This window comes from Pseudonaja textilis, chromosome 2 (assembly GCF_049901715.1).
Source record: "Pseudonaja textilis isolate UNSWEBS1 chromosome 2, rPseTex1.2, whole genome shotgun sequence".
NCBI lineage: Eukaryota > Metazoa > Chordata > Lepidosauria > Squamata > Elapidae > Pseudonaja > Pseudonaja textilis.
In genome coordinates this window covers 180,287,364-180,300,007 of record NC_141991.1, presented here as the reverse complement: position 1 = coordinate 180,300,007, position 12,644 = coordinate 180,287,364, and positions in this window count along the sequence as shown.

Here is a 12,644-nt window from a genome sequence, read left to right as displayed (position 1 = left end):
CCAGGTTCTTGGGAAAGACTTGTTAAGTATAGAAAAAATGCCAAATCTAGTTGAAATATCTGGCTGACTCTGTGATCAACCATAATAATAATAATAAATAAATTTATATACTGCCCAATCCAAGTGGCTTTACTGTTTTACAATTGTTAGGGGGCATCAATCATGCTCTCCAAAGGCTTCCACAAAGACCTATATCTTTAAAGCCTTTTGAAATACCATTTGAATTTTGGAGAGAACTTCATTCCAGAGGGCAGGTGCTACCACAAAGAAGACTGCACTTCGGCAGCACCATATGTTTGGGATCCACACATACAATATTGTTTTATTAATGGAAACCAGATTGAACTATGGGAGACAAGCCATTCCATAAGTAATTAGGCTGTAGGATGAAATCAAACTTCTCTATAATTCTACAACGCTTTAGCAAAGGGAAAAACTCTTGTTTTCCTTTCCTTGAGGGAGATATTTGTAGTATTACCAGTAAAGACTTCACTCCCACTCATCTCTACAGCCACTATTCAATACACTTAATACCATGAGAAGCAAAAGTTCTGGAATGAATGTAAACAAGGAGAGATGAACAGAGGCCTAGTTGTGCAAGTTAAGATTAGCACAGGGTTGCTGGTAGCAGGGAGAGAGGTGAGGTTCCAAGAACTGGTGTGAGCGGAAACACAAACACCAAGGAATGATACGACAAACCAAACTCAAAAAGGGATTTGGAGTTAAGCACTTAAGGGTCTGGCTAAATTTTCATATTAAGAGATTAAATGCACAGAAGCTCAAAGCATCACACTCAGGGGTGGGATCCGACCGGTGTAACTATCGGTTTAGTGATTTTACGCTACACGTGCGTGTATATCGTCGTCAGCTAGCTGCCTGGACAGCTAGGTGCGCAGTGGTTGAAAAAGCCCTTTTTTCCTGCTTTTTCAACGGCAGCTGTGTCGTGCAAAGCAGCTGCAGTTGAAAAAGCAGGAAATAAAGGCTAAGAGCCCAGACAGGCAGGTGGGCCAAAACAGCAGCAGACAGAGAAACAGTTCTATGTATGCTCTCTGTCTGCTGCTCTTCAGAACTACCGGTTCCACAAAGGTGGACAGAACCGGTAGAATCCCACCCCTGATCACACTCTGTACAGTATTTGTTACTCTATAATTGTTTCTCTATGTAATAATGCTCTAAGTCCTTTTTGTGATGAACTCAGCTCGGAGGAACAGAGGGGAGAAGGTAGGTTACCAAACCCAAACATTTCAATGCGTGCAATCAGACTGGCCACTTCCTCATCAGTTGGAAACAAGAAATGTATTGCCCCAAAGGACAAACAAAGGCAACAAATGGTTTGACATTTGGCAGTGCTACAATATAGGCATCAGCAGTTCAGTGGCACCAATAGAAAAATACTCATGATTGTAAAAACTGTTATAATAAAACTGTACCATAGATGTTTGTCTGACACTCTCTCTCTCTCTCTCTCTCAACTGGTTTTGTAGAATGGGTGCTTTCAGATTGAGGATTGCCCTCTGGAAATAGGGTGCATGTGAATTACTCACCACCTGATATGGAAAGGGCCCACAAACCGCTGGCACTGTAAAGAATGACATCAAATCACTACGTTACAGGACTTCAAGTTCATTTACAGAGAGGTCCTTTCTGCCTTCCCACACATTAACAGTAGCTATTTGGAACCCTCTTTACTGTTGTGACTAATCATCGGGCCTGCATTTATATCATAACAACAACAAATGGCGGCAGGGCCATACATTAATTAAAAGTTGCTGATGGCCTCTCTAGACAAGAAAGGAAAGACAAACTAGAACGAAACTCCGGGGGTGGGTTGGGAAAGAAAACTCACATGGAGCAGCCAGCAGAATTCCAAATGGTTCAGGCCTCTTTGGGGGATGAAGCTGACAGTTAGCAAATGAGAAGCCCTGTTGACAAATGTAAAGCATTACCTATTGGTCTCCACAAGCCAGACAAGCGTAATGGTAAGCATTAGACGTTTAAAACTTTACGGGGGCGGCGGGGGGAGGGAGAATTGCAACCCAAGAAACCTTTGCTAGGAGGAGGAGGGCAGGGAGGTGAGATAGAACGAGAATGCTTGAACAGGAACATTCAATGGTCTTAATACAAGAGAAAATGCATAGAGGTTTCTCTCTCTCTCTCTCTCTCTCTCTCTCTGTGTGAGAGAGAGAGAGAGAGAGAGAGAGATGACGGACATTGTCAAAAAATTGTAGACAGTGAGTAGGAAAGTGGATTAACAACTGTTTATAGGAGTTATATAGTATCTTCCAGCCATTCAGACTGTAATGTCCATTAATTAAATCAGTGTTTCTCAACCTTGGATGCTTCGAGAGGTGTAGACTTCAACTCCCAGAATTCCACACCTCTTGCAGTAGCCATAGTTGAGAAAGACTGGATTAAATCATTTTACTTTGTCTAAATATAACTGTTATATTTTAAAGCCAGCCATGTTCAATCATCTCCTTTTCCAGAATCAGCACATTAACTGTTCTTTGGGGCTGTTCCCGGTTATTTACCCTGACAGCTTCAAAGATTATTGCAAGCTAAAGAAGAATTGAGGCCTGTTTGTCATTTTTCAAATAACACACCTTGATAACACAGATCATTAATAAAAATCTCTGTGGACATACCATTTATTAATGCTTCAAAATAAGCTTTCTCAAAAGTTTTGTTCCACTTTCCAGCTAAAATACAGTTTCCACTCTTTGCTCCAAATGGGCACATAGATAGCATTCAGAGACTTAAAAAGATTTCTTCTAAATAAATGATTTTCTGGAAAAATATTCTGTCATAAGCAGAACAATCATTTGTGAAGGTAGCCAAATAATCCCCCAAATTCATTCAGATTACAAAAAGAAAAATAATCCAATAATTTCAATGTGTTCAGAAGAACTTTATTCAGATGTTTAAAATGCAAAATTGGGTTTGTGATTCATGAGCACTTTAAACTTCCATTGATTTTGACAAAAGATATTTAAGCATGCAGATACCTCCGCAGAGTTAAGATGATCAATTCAGGATGGATTACAGTGGCCAATATTTTCCCATCTAATCAAAATTAATAATAATTAATGTTCACCACGGTGAGCTCATCTTGGAATGTTAATATGGGTTTCATTTTACCTCATGTTATAGAGTTCTGGGAAAATGTGAATCAGAAATACTTTAAAACATTATCTAAATGAGAAGTGAGCATTGCAAACCTCGGAATCTTTGAAGCAAAGCCCGAGATGAAAAAATAATTCTGATTTTCTTCCTAGCATCCATCCAAAAGGCCGACTCTATCATGCCATTGTTTCTTGTAATCAAGACACATAATTATATCATTCCTTATAATTAGTTGTAGCAGAAAGAGCCAAAAATCTGCATGGAGAAGAAAAGGAGGAGATTTAGCAGTCTTCCAATATTTGAGGGGCTGCCTCAGAGAGGAAGTGGTCCAGCTATTTTCTAAAGTGCCTGTAGGCCAGACAAGGAATAATGGATGGAAACTGAGCAAGGAGAGATTTAACCTGGAAATAAGGAGGAACTTTCTAACAGTGAGAACAATCAACCAATGGAACACCATGCCCTCAGAAATTGTGGGAGCATCATCACTTGAGACTTTCAAGAAGCGATTGGACTGCCATTTGTCAGAAATGGTGTAGGCCCAGGTGTCCTGCTTGGGTGGGGGGTTGGACAAGATGACCTACAAGGTCCCTTCCAACTCTGATTATCTGTTGTCTGTTATTTTGCCTCCCTATTACTCAATCAGATCTGGGCATTCATTTCACTGAGGATTATAAAAACAACAATTTTAAAAAACCCAACAACCAACACATGCTTCAGTCTTGCTTTTCTTGTACCCCCATGTGTTCAGAGGCAAGATGTGGACACCATCTCTATTTGTGTTGGCTTGAATATGACAGATGCTGCTGTTATGATTTTGGATTCTGTTTGGTTCCATGAGGAGGCTGGGAAGAGGCATTTTTTTGTCTTTCCGCTCGCCAACATAAAGTCCTATGCATGTCAAGGGAGTTCCTCTATGGGGTTGCAGATTTGGGGTGTTTTAAACTTCACTTCATGTAATGGTATGTGGGAGAGATCTGGAGAGAGAAGAGGAAGAGCCACATCCTAGACCAGGGTTTTCAAACTTGGCAGCTTTAAGACTTGTGGACTTCAACTTCTAGAATTCTTCAGCCAGCCATGCCCACTGAGGGATTCTGGGAATTGAAGTCCATAAGGCTTAAAGCTGCCAACTTTTAACACCCCTGGCCCAGACAACCATTGTGCAAAAGCTATCTCACCCCACTGAAGCATCTCAGAAAGAGATGCTTTTCCCTAGTTTTTCAGAAAGTAAAAAAGGGAAAGGAGCTTTCAGATTTGCAGGTGTCCTTACAATAAAGGTCTGTTGTTTTTTATATATAGGACCTCAAAGTGTTGGCTCTAGTGGTCCCCTCTCCCCATATTATTTATCCCCATAATAGAGCCCCATAAGAGTCATGGTGGTGCAGTGGTTAGAGTGCAGAACTACAGGCTACTTCTGCTGACTGCTGACTGCCTGAAATTTGGCAGTTCAAATCTCACCAGGCTCAAGGTTGACTCAGCCTTCCATCCTTCCAAGGTGGGTAAAATGAGGAGCCAGATCGTTGGAGGAATATACTGACTCTGTAAACCACTTAGAGAGAGCTGTAAACCACTATAAAGCGGTATATAAGTCTAAGTGCTATTGCTAATAGCCATCCTGTTAAGTTTGAGCAATGAGAGGCTGAACCAGAGCATGAGTGCAACAATACTTTATTTTACAATAAAGGGCTGACCGTGCTTGCCAAGCCTGGAACTGGCTCGCAGCAATCAGCAACCGGTTGGACCCCGCAGCCTGCTTTTATAGCTGGCTGCTGGGGAGAACCAACCAATGGGAATGGGGGGAATAACGCCCACATAAAGTGAGTGGACCTGAGTGAGAATTCCTTGAGTCCTCAGGACATAACACCCCTTCCCCCCAGATGCGAACATGCATAGTCCTTGAGGTAGACGGGGTTGTGTTGGCGCCGGAGCGGCGCAACTCGGGAACATTGTCTGTCTGTTCGGTATCAGTCTGTGACGGTTGAGCCGGCATAGTGTCGCCAACACTCTCTCTGGACTGGGCATCCTCGGAAACCCCGGGTTGGTTACTGGGGTCGAGCTCTCGAGGTTGGATCAGGCTGGTCAACTCTCTGGGCGCTGTTGTCCGAGTTTGGGCTGACCGGACGACCGCTGGCGCAGACTGGTCGCTGGGTGTGATGTGGCTGGGTGGCGGATGAGACGGTTCCCCTTCGACTGGAGACTCTGGATTCTTGTTGGCAAGGTTGCTGAGGCGCCTTCTGAGTTGGTCTATGTGTCTCCTCCAGACGCGACCATCCTCCAGCCTGACTCTATACGATCTCGGCCCGGTGACGGCGATGACCTCGCCTGAATCCAAAGTGGGTCCCCAGCGAAATTCCTTGCGAATATCGGCTCCTGTAACATAAAATGTCTAACCCCGAAGTAGAAGCGAGGGAGAGTCAGGGCAGTATTGTGGGTGCAGTCTATCCAATACAGTCCTCAGGCGCCGGCCCATCAGAAGTTCCGCTGGGGACTTATTGGTGACTGCACAGGGGTTGAGTGCTGGCTCATCAGGAACCGTGAGAGTTTGTGGTGCCAGTCATCTCTGCCAAACCTAGCGAGGGCATCTTTGGTGGTCCTGACGGCCCTTTCAGCCAACCCATTACTGGCAGGGTGAAATGGGGCTGTGAAAATGTGGCGAATGCCTAGGTTGGCTGCAAAACGGCTGAATTCTACTGATGCGAACTGTGGGCCATTATCGGAGACCAAGGAGTCGGGTAGTCCATGCGTAACAAACAGGCGCGTTAACGCGTTGGTGATTGCTAGTGTGGTGGTCGTGGATAGCTGTGCCACGCCTATCCATTTGGAATAAGCGCCCACGACCACTAGGAACATCTTTCCATGCACGGGCCGGCCAGATCGATATGTATTCTAGACCAGGGGCGCTGGCGCTCTCCCATCTGGTAGGGGTGGCGATGGGGGAGCAGGACGGGATTCCTGGCAAATGCTGCAGGAACTTACCCAATTGACAATGTCCTCGTCAGACCCGGCCACCACACGTAGCTGTGTGCTAATGCCTTCATTCTCACAATGCCAGGGTGTCCCTCGTGCAACGCCTCCAGGACTCGGGTACGCAGCGAGGACGGAATGACCACTCGAGTGCCCCACAGTAGACAACCCTGCAAACTGGACAGCTCCTGCATGCGAGTCTTAAAGGGTGCGAATTTGTTATCAACGTTGCCTCCCGGCCCCCCTCCTCACCCAGTCGAGCACCTGGGCGAGCGTTTGGTCTGCCTTGGTTTTAGCGGCGATGTCAAGGGCGGTGATGGGCAGGTCCAACTGGGTGATTTCGAAAATGGCGTTGACAGGAGCTGGGTCTTCAGCCGGAGCGGGTAAGGGGCAGCGACTGAGAGCGTCGGCGTGATAGAGTTTTGCCCGGCGGTGAATAAGTTTGTATGAGTAGGCCGCTAGGAAAAGTGTCCACCTTGTCATCCTAGGGGAAAGGACTTGAGGTGTCTGTTTGTCGCCGCCAGTAGGCCCAGGAGGGGCTTATGGTCGGTGACCAGTTCGAAGAAGTGGCCAAAAAGGAATTCGTGAAACTTTTTCACGGCTGCAACAGCTGCTAGGGCTTCCTTGTCTATTTGGCTGTAATTTCGCTCCGTGGCCGAGAGCGTCCTGGAGAAAAAGGCGATGGGGCCTCGGCGCCATTGGGAAGTCTGTGACTAAGGACCGCCCCAATTCCAAAAGGGATGCGTCTGCTGCCAGTACTAAAGGAAGGTTGGGGTCGAATTGGATGAGCACTGCCTCTGACATAAGTAGTGATTTGACGGCGTTAAACGCCTGGTCTTCTTTGTGCCCCCAGTGCCACGGTGACTTTTTGTCTAGTAATCTGTGTAGGGGTTCGGCTACTGAGGCTTTATGGGGCAAGAAGGATGCATAAAAGTTCAGCAGCCCCAAGAAAGCTTGTAGCTCCGTTTTGGAGGTTGGCGTGGGAGCTTGTGGATTGCCCTAACTTTGGACTCCAGGGGGTGAATGCCAGAGCGTCAATTTTATAACCCAGAAAGTCCACCTGTCTAGTGGCAATGGCGCATTTTTCTTTTTTAACTTGAGGCCATGCTGTCTGAACCTCTCTAACACTGCTCGCACTCTCTGGAAGAGTTGGGGTCTGTCCCTGGCCGAGACCAAGATGTCGTCGAAGTAGGGTACTACACCAGGGAGGCCCTGTAAGATCCGCTCCATGAGGGATTGAAAAATACCCGGGCAACACTTACGCCAAATTGGAGACGCTTGCATCGGAAGGCACCCCTGTGAGTGACGATGGTCTGAAGTTCCGCTGTTTGGTTATCAACAGGGAACTGCTGATATGCTTGAGACATGTCCAATTTAGCAAAAATACTGCCCGGTTCGAATGTGTGCAATAAGTGCTGAATGACGGGCACAGGGTAGGCGCTAACTTGTAAATATTTATTGATTGTTGTCTTGTAGTCCGAGCAAATTCTCAGGCTACCATCTTTTTAAGGGTGTGACAATGGGCGTCTCCCACTTGGCGAAATCTGTTGGCTCAATGACCCCTTGTTTTAGTAGTTTATCCAATTCGCGTCTAGTTTTGGTGAATAGCAAATGGAACTCTGCGTGGTTTTAATCTGATTGGGACCGCCTGGGGGTCAACGGTGAACGCAGATGGGGTTCCATTATAACACCCCAGCTCCTCGCTGAACACATCTGCGTAGTCAGCGAATAAGGAGTCAGTGTCTGAGGTTGAGACAGCATGGACTCCTGTTAACCCTAGGCCGAGGTGGGGAAACCAATCGAGCCCCAATAAGGTAGGTAGATTGCCGTTAACTACCACTAGAGGTAGGTGGCCTTTAAAAGCTCTAAAACTGACAAAGAACTTGCCTCTGCCGATCACGGGAATGGCCTTCCCTGGTAGTCCTTCAGACGGAACTGGCATCTCTGAAGCCAGGTAGTAGATAGGCTGGGGTGGAGTCTCTTGAGGGTGTTCCACGAGATTATGGAGAGCGCTGACCCTGTGTCAACCTCCATGTGGCACGGTTTACCTTCTATGGAAACGGAGAGAAATTTTACTAACAGTGTGGCAAGTACGCCTGGCAAGGCGGTGCGTGCGACAGTTTAATACTTGCCTCTGTGGTCCCGAGTGCGAGGACGGGGGTCTGTGTGCAGCGCTTTGGGGGCTTGGCAGACTCTCGCGATGTGCCCCCTCTTATGGCAGTTGTTGCAAGTGGCTCCTTTAAACCTGCAGGTGGCCCTTTGATGTGATCCCCACAGGCTAGGCACAATGTAATGTGCTTGGGTGGACCGTGTATTCTTGTTTGGCCCCCTACCTGCGACCGTCTGTCGTTGGTGAGGCGGTGGACGTCGTTTTCATCGTTGTGGGTTTCCTCCGCTTCCACCTCTTCGGAATGGACTGGGAACGATGCTAGCTTGGCACTTGGGCCCTGAATTTCGGTGGCTGAGTTCGTTGCTAGCTCGGCTGCTAGGGCCTCCTCGACCGCTCGCGAGGTTGAGGTCTTTTTTGCTAGCAGGCGCCTCTGTAGGTTGAGATCCTTGACCCCACAAACTAATTGATCGAGGAGCATGTCCTCCAGGTATGTTCCAAACCCGCAGTGCAGGGCTGCTGTTCTGAGGGCGGCCATATATTGATTGATGGTCTCCTTACTTGATTGCTTCCTCATACGGAACGTGAACCTCCTGGCGATTTGTGAAGGCCTGGGAGCGTAGTGGTTAGTGAGGATCTCAAGCAACTCGGACCACGGAACGTTTTCAATTCTCTCGGCGCTACGAGTGCTGCGGCGGTATCGTAAACGGTGGCTCCGCAGTAGATTAGGAAATAGGATTTTTCCGATGCTCCCGCGTCCGCCAGGCCGACCGCATCGATGTAATGATTGAGCGGTTCTTATATGATTCCCACTTCTCTTCGTCTGGTTTAAACGCCGGAAATACTGGGTTGGAACTCATGGTGCAAAACGGCTGGGCTACCTGCGGAAAAAATCTCTCTGGGACTACGAGCGCTGTGAGTATTAGTGATATCAGCTCTGGAGAGGTTTTTTGCTACCCTCTCTTTCTCTCTCTGGGTTACCACGTTGGCTGCTAGCCGTTGGAGGTGTCTTGAATCGCGCCAAAAAAGTGGGCGTTAGTGACTTCAGCGCTGTGCTGTGTTTCCTACTGGCTCGAATTTCAAATGACACCCGTTTGAATTTCGCGCCAAATGCAGAAGCGGCTGCGGCTCGCAGCGCTTCACTTTCCCCGTAGCGGGGCTAACAAGCGGCTACAGACGCTTCTAACTTTTGAATCAGACCGCTTTCTCTGGCTGCGGATCAGCGTTTGCTCTTTTTGATCGCTCGTTTTGTTGGCTGACCGCTCTCTCTGGCTGCGGATCAGCGTTTCCCTTATCGCCAGCCGATCGCTCTCTCTGGGCTGCGGATCAGTGGCTAGTGACTCAGCGGTTGCAAGGTGCTTCTGGTAGCCATCCCATCCTCGTCGCCAGTGTTAAGTTTGAGCAATGAGAGGCTGAACCAGAGCATGAGTGCAACAATACTTTATTTTACAATAAAGGGCTGACCGTGCTTGCCAAGCCTGGAACTGGCTCGCAGCAATCAGCAACCGGTTGGACCCCGCAGCCTGCTTTTATAGCTGGCTGCTGGGGAGAACCAACCAATGGGAATGGGGGGAATAACGCCCACATAAAGTGAGTGGACCTGAGTGAGAATTCCTTGAGTCCTCAGGACATAACACATCCTTTGAGATAAGTTTGTTTATTTGTTTGTCAAATTTACAGAATTATAAGGTTGGATGGGACTTTGGAGGCCTTTTAGACAAATCCCCTGCCCAAGGCAGGAGTCCTCATGCCATCTTGGACAAAGGTTTGCCCAATCTTTTCTTGAAAGTTTCCAGCAATGGAACACCCACAACTCCCGAAGGCAAACTGTTGCATTGCTTAATAGTTCTTATTGTCAGGAAATTTCCTCTTTTTTCCAGGTTGGATCTCCCACTAACAAGTTTCCACTGTTGCTTCTTGTTCTACGCTCAAGTACTACAAAGACTAAATTGATGCCCTCTTCCCCAGGGCAACCCTTCAAGTATTGGAAGATAGCCACCAAATCTCTCTTCCATCTTCCCTTCTCATTAAACTAAACATACCTAATCCTCCAGACCCTTAATCATCTTTGTTGCTCTTCTCTTTCTACAGTCTCAGCAATATGACTCCGAGCAGCATACAATAAAGCAAAACAATGAAAACCAATCTTAAGTAACCATTAAAAAAAATAAGTGTAGACATGAATAAGACCATGGAAGAAAGTGTTAAAATCTCACGGTCAATTGCAGCCATCTTGTGGGTTTCCTATTGCTGTGGGATCCCCAAGTTTTGCTAGAAAACCCATGTTGGACTAAAAAAAAAGAGCAGCTGGTCCAAAGTTACCCACAGAGCTTATGGGAAAAGCTTCACTGAATACTGGACTTACTTCTTTAATTGTAGGTAATGGAGAGGGAGAAGGCACATTCAGAGTGTGAGTAGAGATGCCCCTGCCCAATTCACAGCAAAATACTCTCTGAAATACTCTCTGAAATACTCTCTGGCCCAATTCACAGCAAAATACTCTCTGAAATCCCAGCAACTCATTGCCTCTTAGAGAAGGACGATGGAGGCGAATTAATTAGCCCAAGGAAGAAAAAGACAGAGGGAAAGAGAGAGAGGGAGGGAAAATAATTACAGAATCTCCTCTTGTACATTTTAATATTGTTTATTAGCCCTTGCATCAGGATAATTTTGCCTTATTTTTACATAAAAATTCAATCACATTTTTATCTGCTCTAATTTTTCTGCTAAAATGAACCACCTAGGATTACTCACAGCAAATTAATTAGAATGCATTTGTGCGTCTGTGTGTTTTGCAGCCCCCGCAAATGACTTTCTTGGTGATGTATTTGGGCCTCTTCTGCAATGAATTTCACCATATATCCTCTTCCTGCAGTATCTGCAAACAGAGGCACTGTAGCAGGGGAATTTTCAAAGGTCTTTGCTGTACTCTGCACTTTTTCCTGATAGAGCCTTGTAAACCATGCTAATTTATGAATTAAAGTCTACTTAATCTAAAGCACTAACTAAGGGGAGTCGATTGGCAGTTGAGGAAGGATTGGATTTTGAGTTGCACTCCTGGGAATTTTGCAGGAAATTGTTTTCCTGCTTTTTTTTTTTTGTATAGTACTATTCGTGGAAAGCCATGTCTAAATGAAACAGCAGGCTAATCTTGTTAGTTATGAATAATTTGTATTTTGAAATAAGTCACCCAAGACTAGCAAGGGCAATATAGAATTTAACTCTGTGTATGGCACACTGGTTACTAAATGAGAAGGGTCATAACTAGAGGAGAATTTGGGATTTTGGACTGCAAGGCGATCAAACTGGTCAGTCCTAGAGGAGATCAACCCTGACTGCTCTTTAGAAGGCCAGATCCTGAAGATGAAACTGGAGAAGAGCCTAATGCTGGGAAAGATTGACGGCAATAGAAGAATGGGACGACAGAGACTCTTCCCGTTTGGACTTCTTCGGCAATGGACCAAAATCCGTGATCATGCGCGGTTTCAATCCGTGCTCACTGCCAGAGCACCCTGATCTGGCTGGATTCCAGAAGCCACCCCATAGAGGTGGGGAAGAGTGGGGAGACTGCCACTAGAGTTGAGGAGAGCCACATCTCTCCTCCTTGGCTGGCCATTACTCCCTTTCCCAAAGGTGGTGCAGCGGTGGTCAGAAATGGCCACCTCAAAGAAGAACCCAACCAGACAAGATTGTGCAGGAGGAAGATAAAAAGAGAAAGCTTTGACTGACCGGGGCGAACTGAGAAAGCAACAACACAAGGTACACTGGAATTTGAATTATAAAGAATAACATTGTTCCCAAAGAAGGTTTTTGAAGCGGCGAAGGAAAGAGGGAAGGGAAAAGATTTGGTTTTTTTCTTTTCTCATACTGATAGCTGCAATTAACTGTAAATATTAACAAGAAGAGATCTAAGCAAGAAATTGATACAAATTCATTTTGACATTAATAGGCAATTTTAAGCTGAAAATAAAGTGTCAAAAGGATAATAAAGATTTTTGGATATTTCAAAACTTTCAAAAGAAGGGAAGGAGAGAAAAAGACAAAAGAAAAGTGTGGGATCTGGAAAAAATGGAGGAGACCACCTGGAAGTAAAAGGAATTAACACTGAAACTTTCACAAGATTCCTAAAAGATACACTGTCACTGAAATTATGTGATAAGATAAATAAAACCTCTGGAAAGAGAAAGTGGAAAAAAGAAGCAAGAAGTAACAGCTTTGGATTACTCAGATTACTTGGTGATTTTTGGAATTTTGGTTATTGGATTTTAAATGACTAAAATCAATCGGGTGGTTGTTTAAAAGTTTTTAAAATGGTATCACTCCTTGAAAAGTTAAAAATGGAACTTAAAAAACAGAAAGAAGATACACAAGAGGGAAGAGGATCTTTTGCCTTCATGTTTCAATTCTTAGAAATGGAGATCCTGAACTGTGAGAAACAACAAGAAATGCTTGT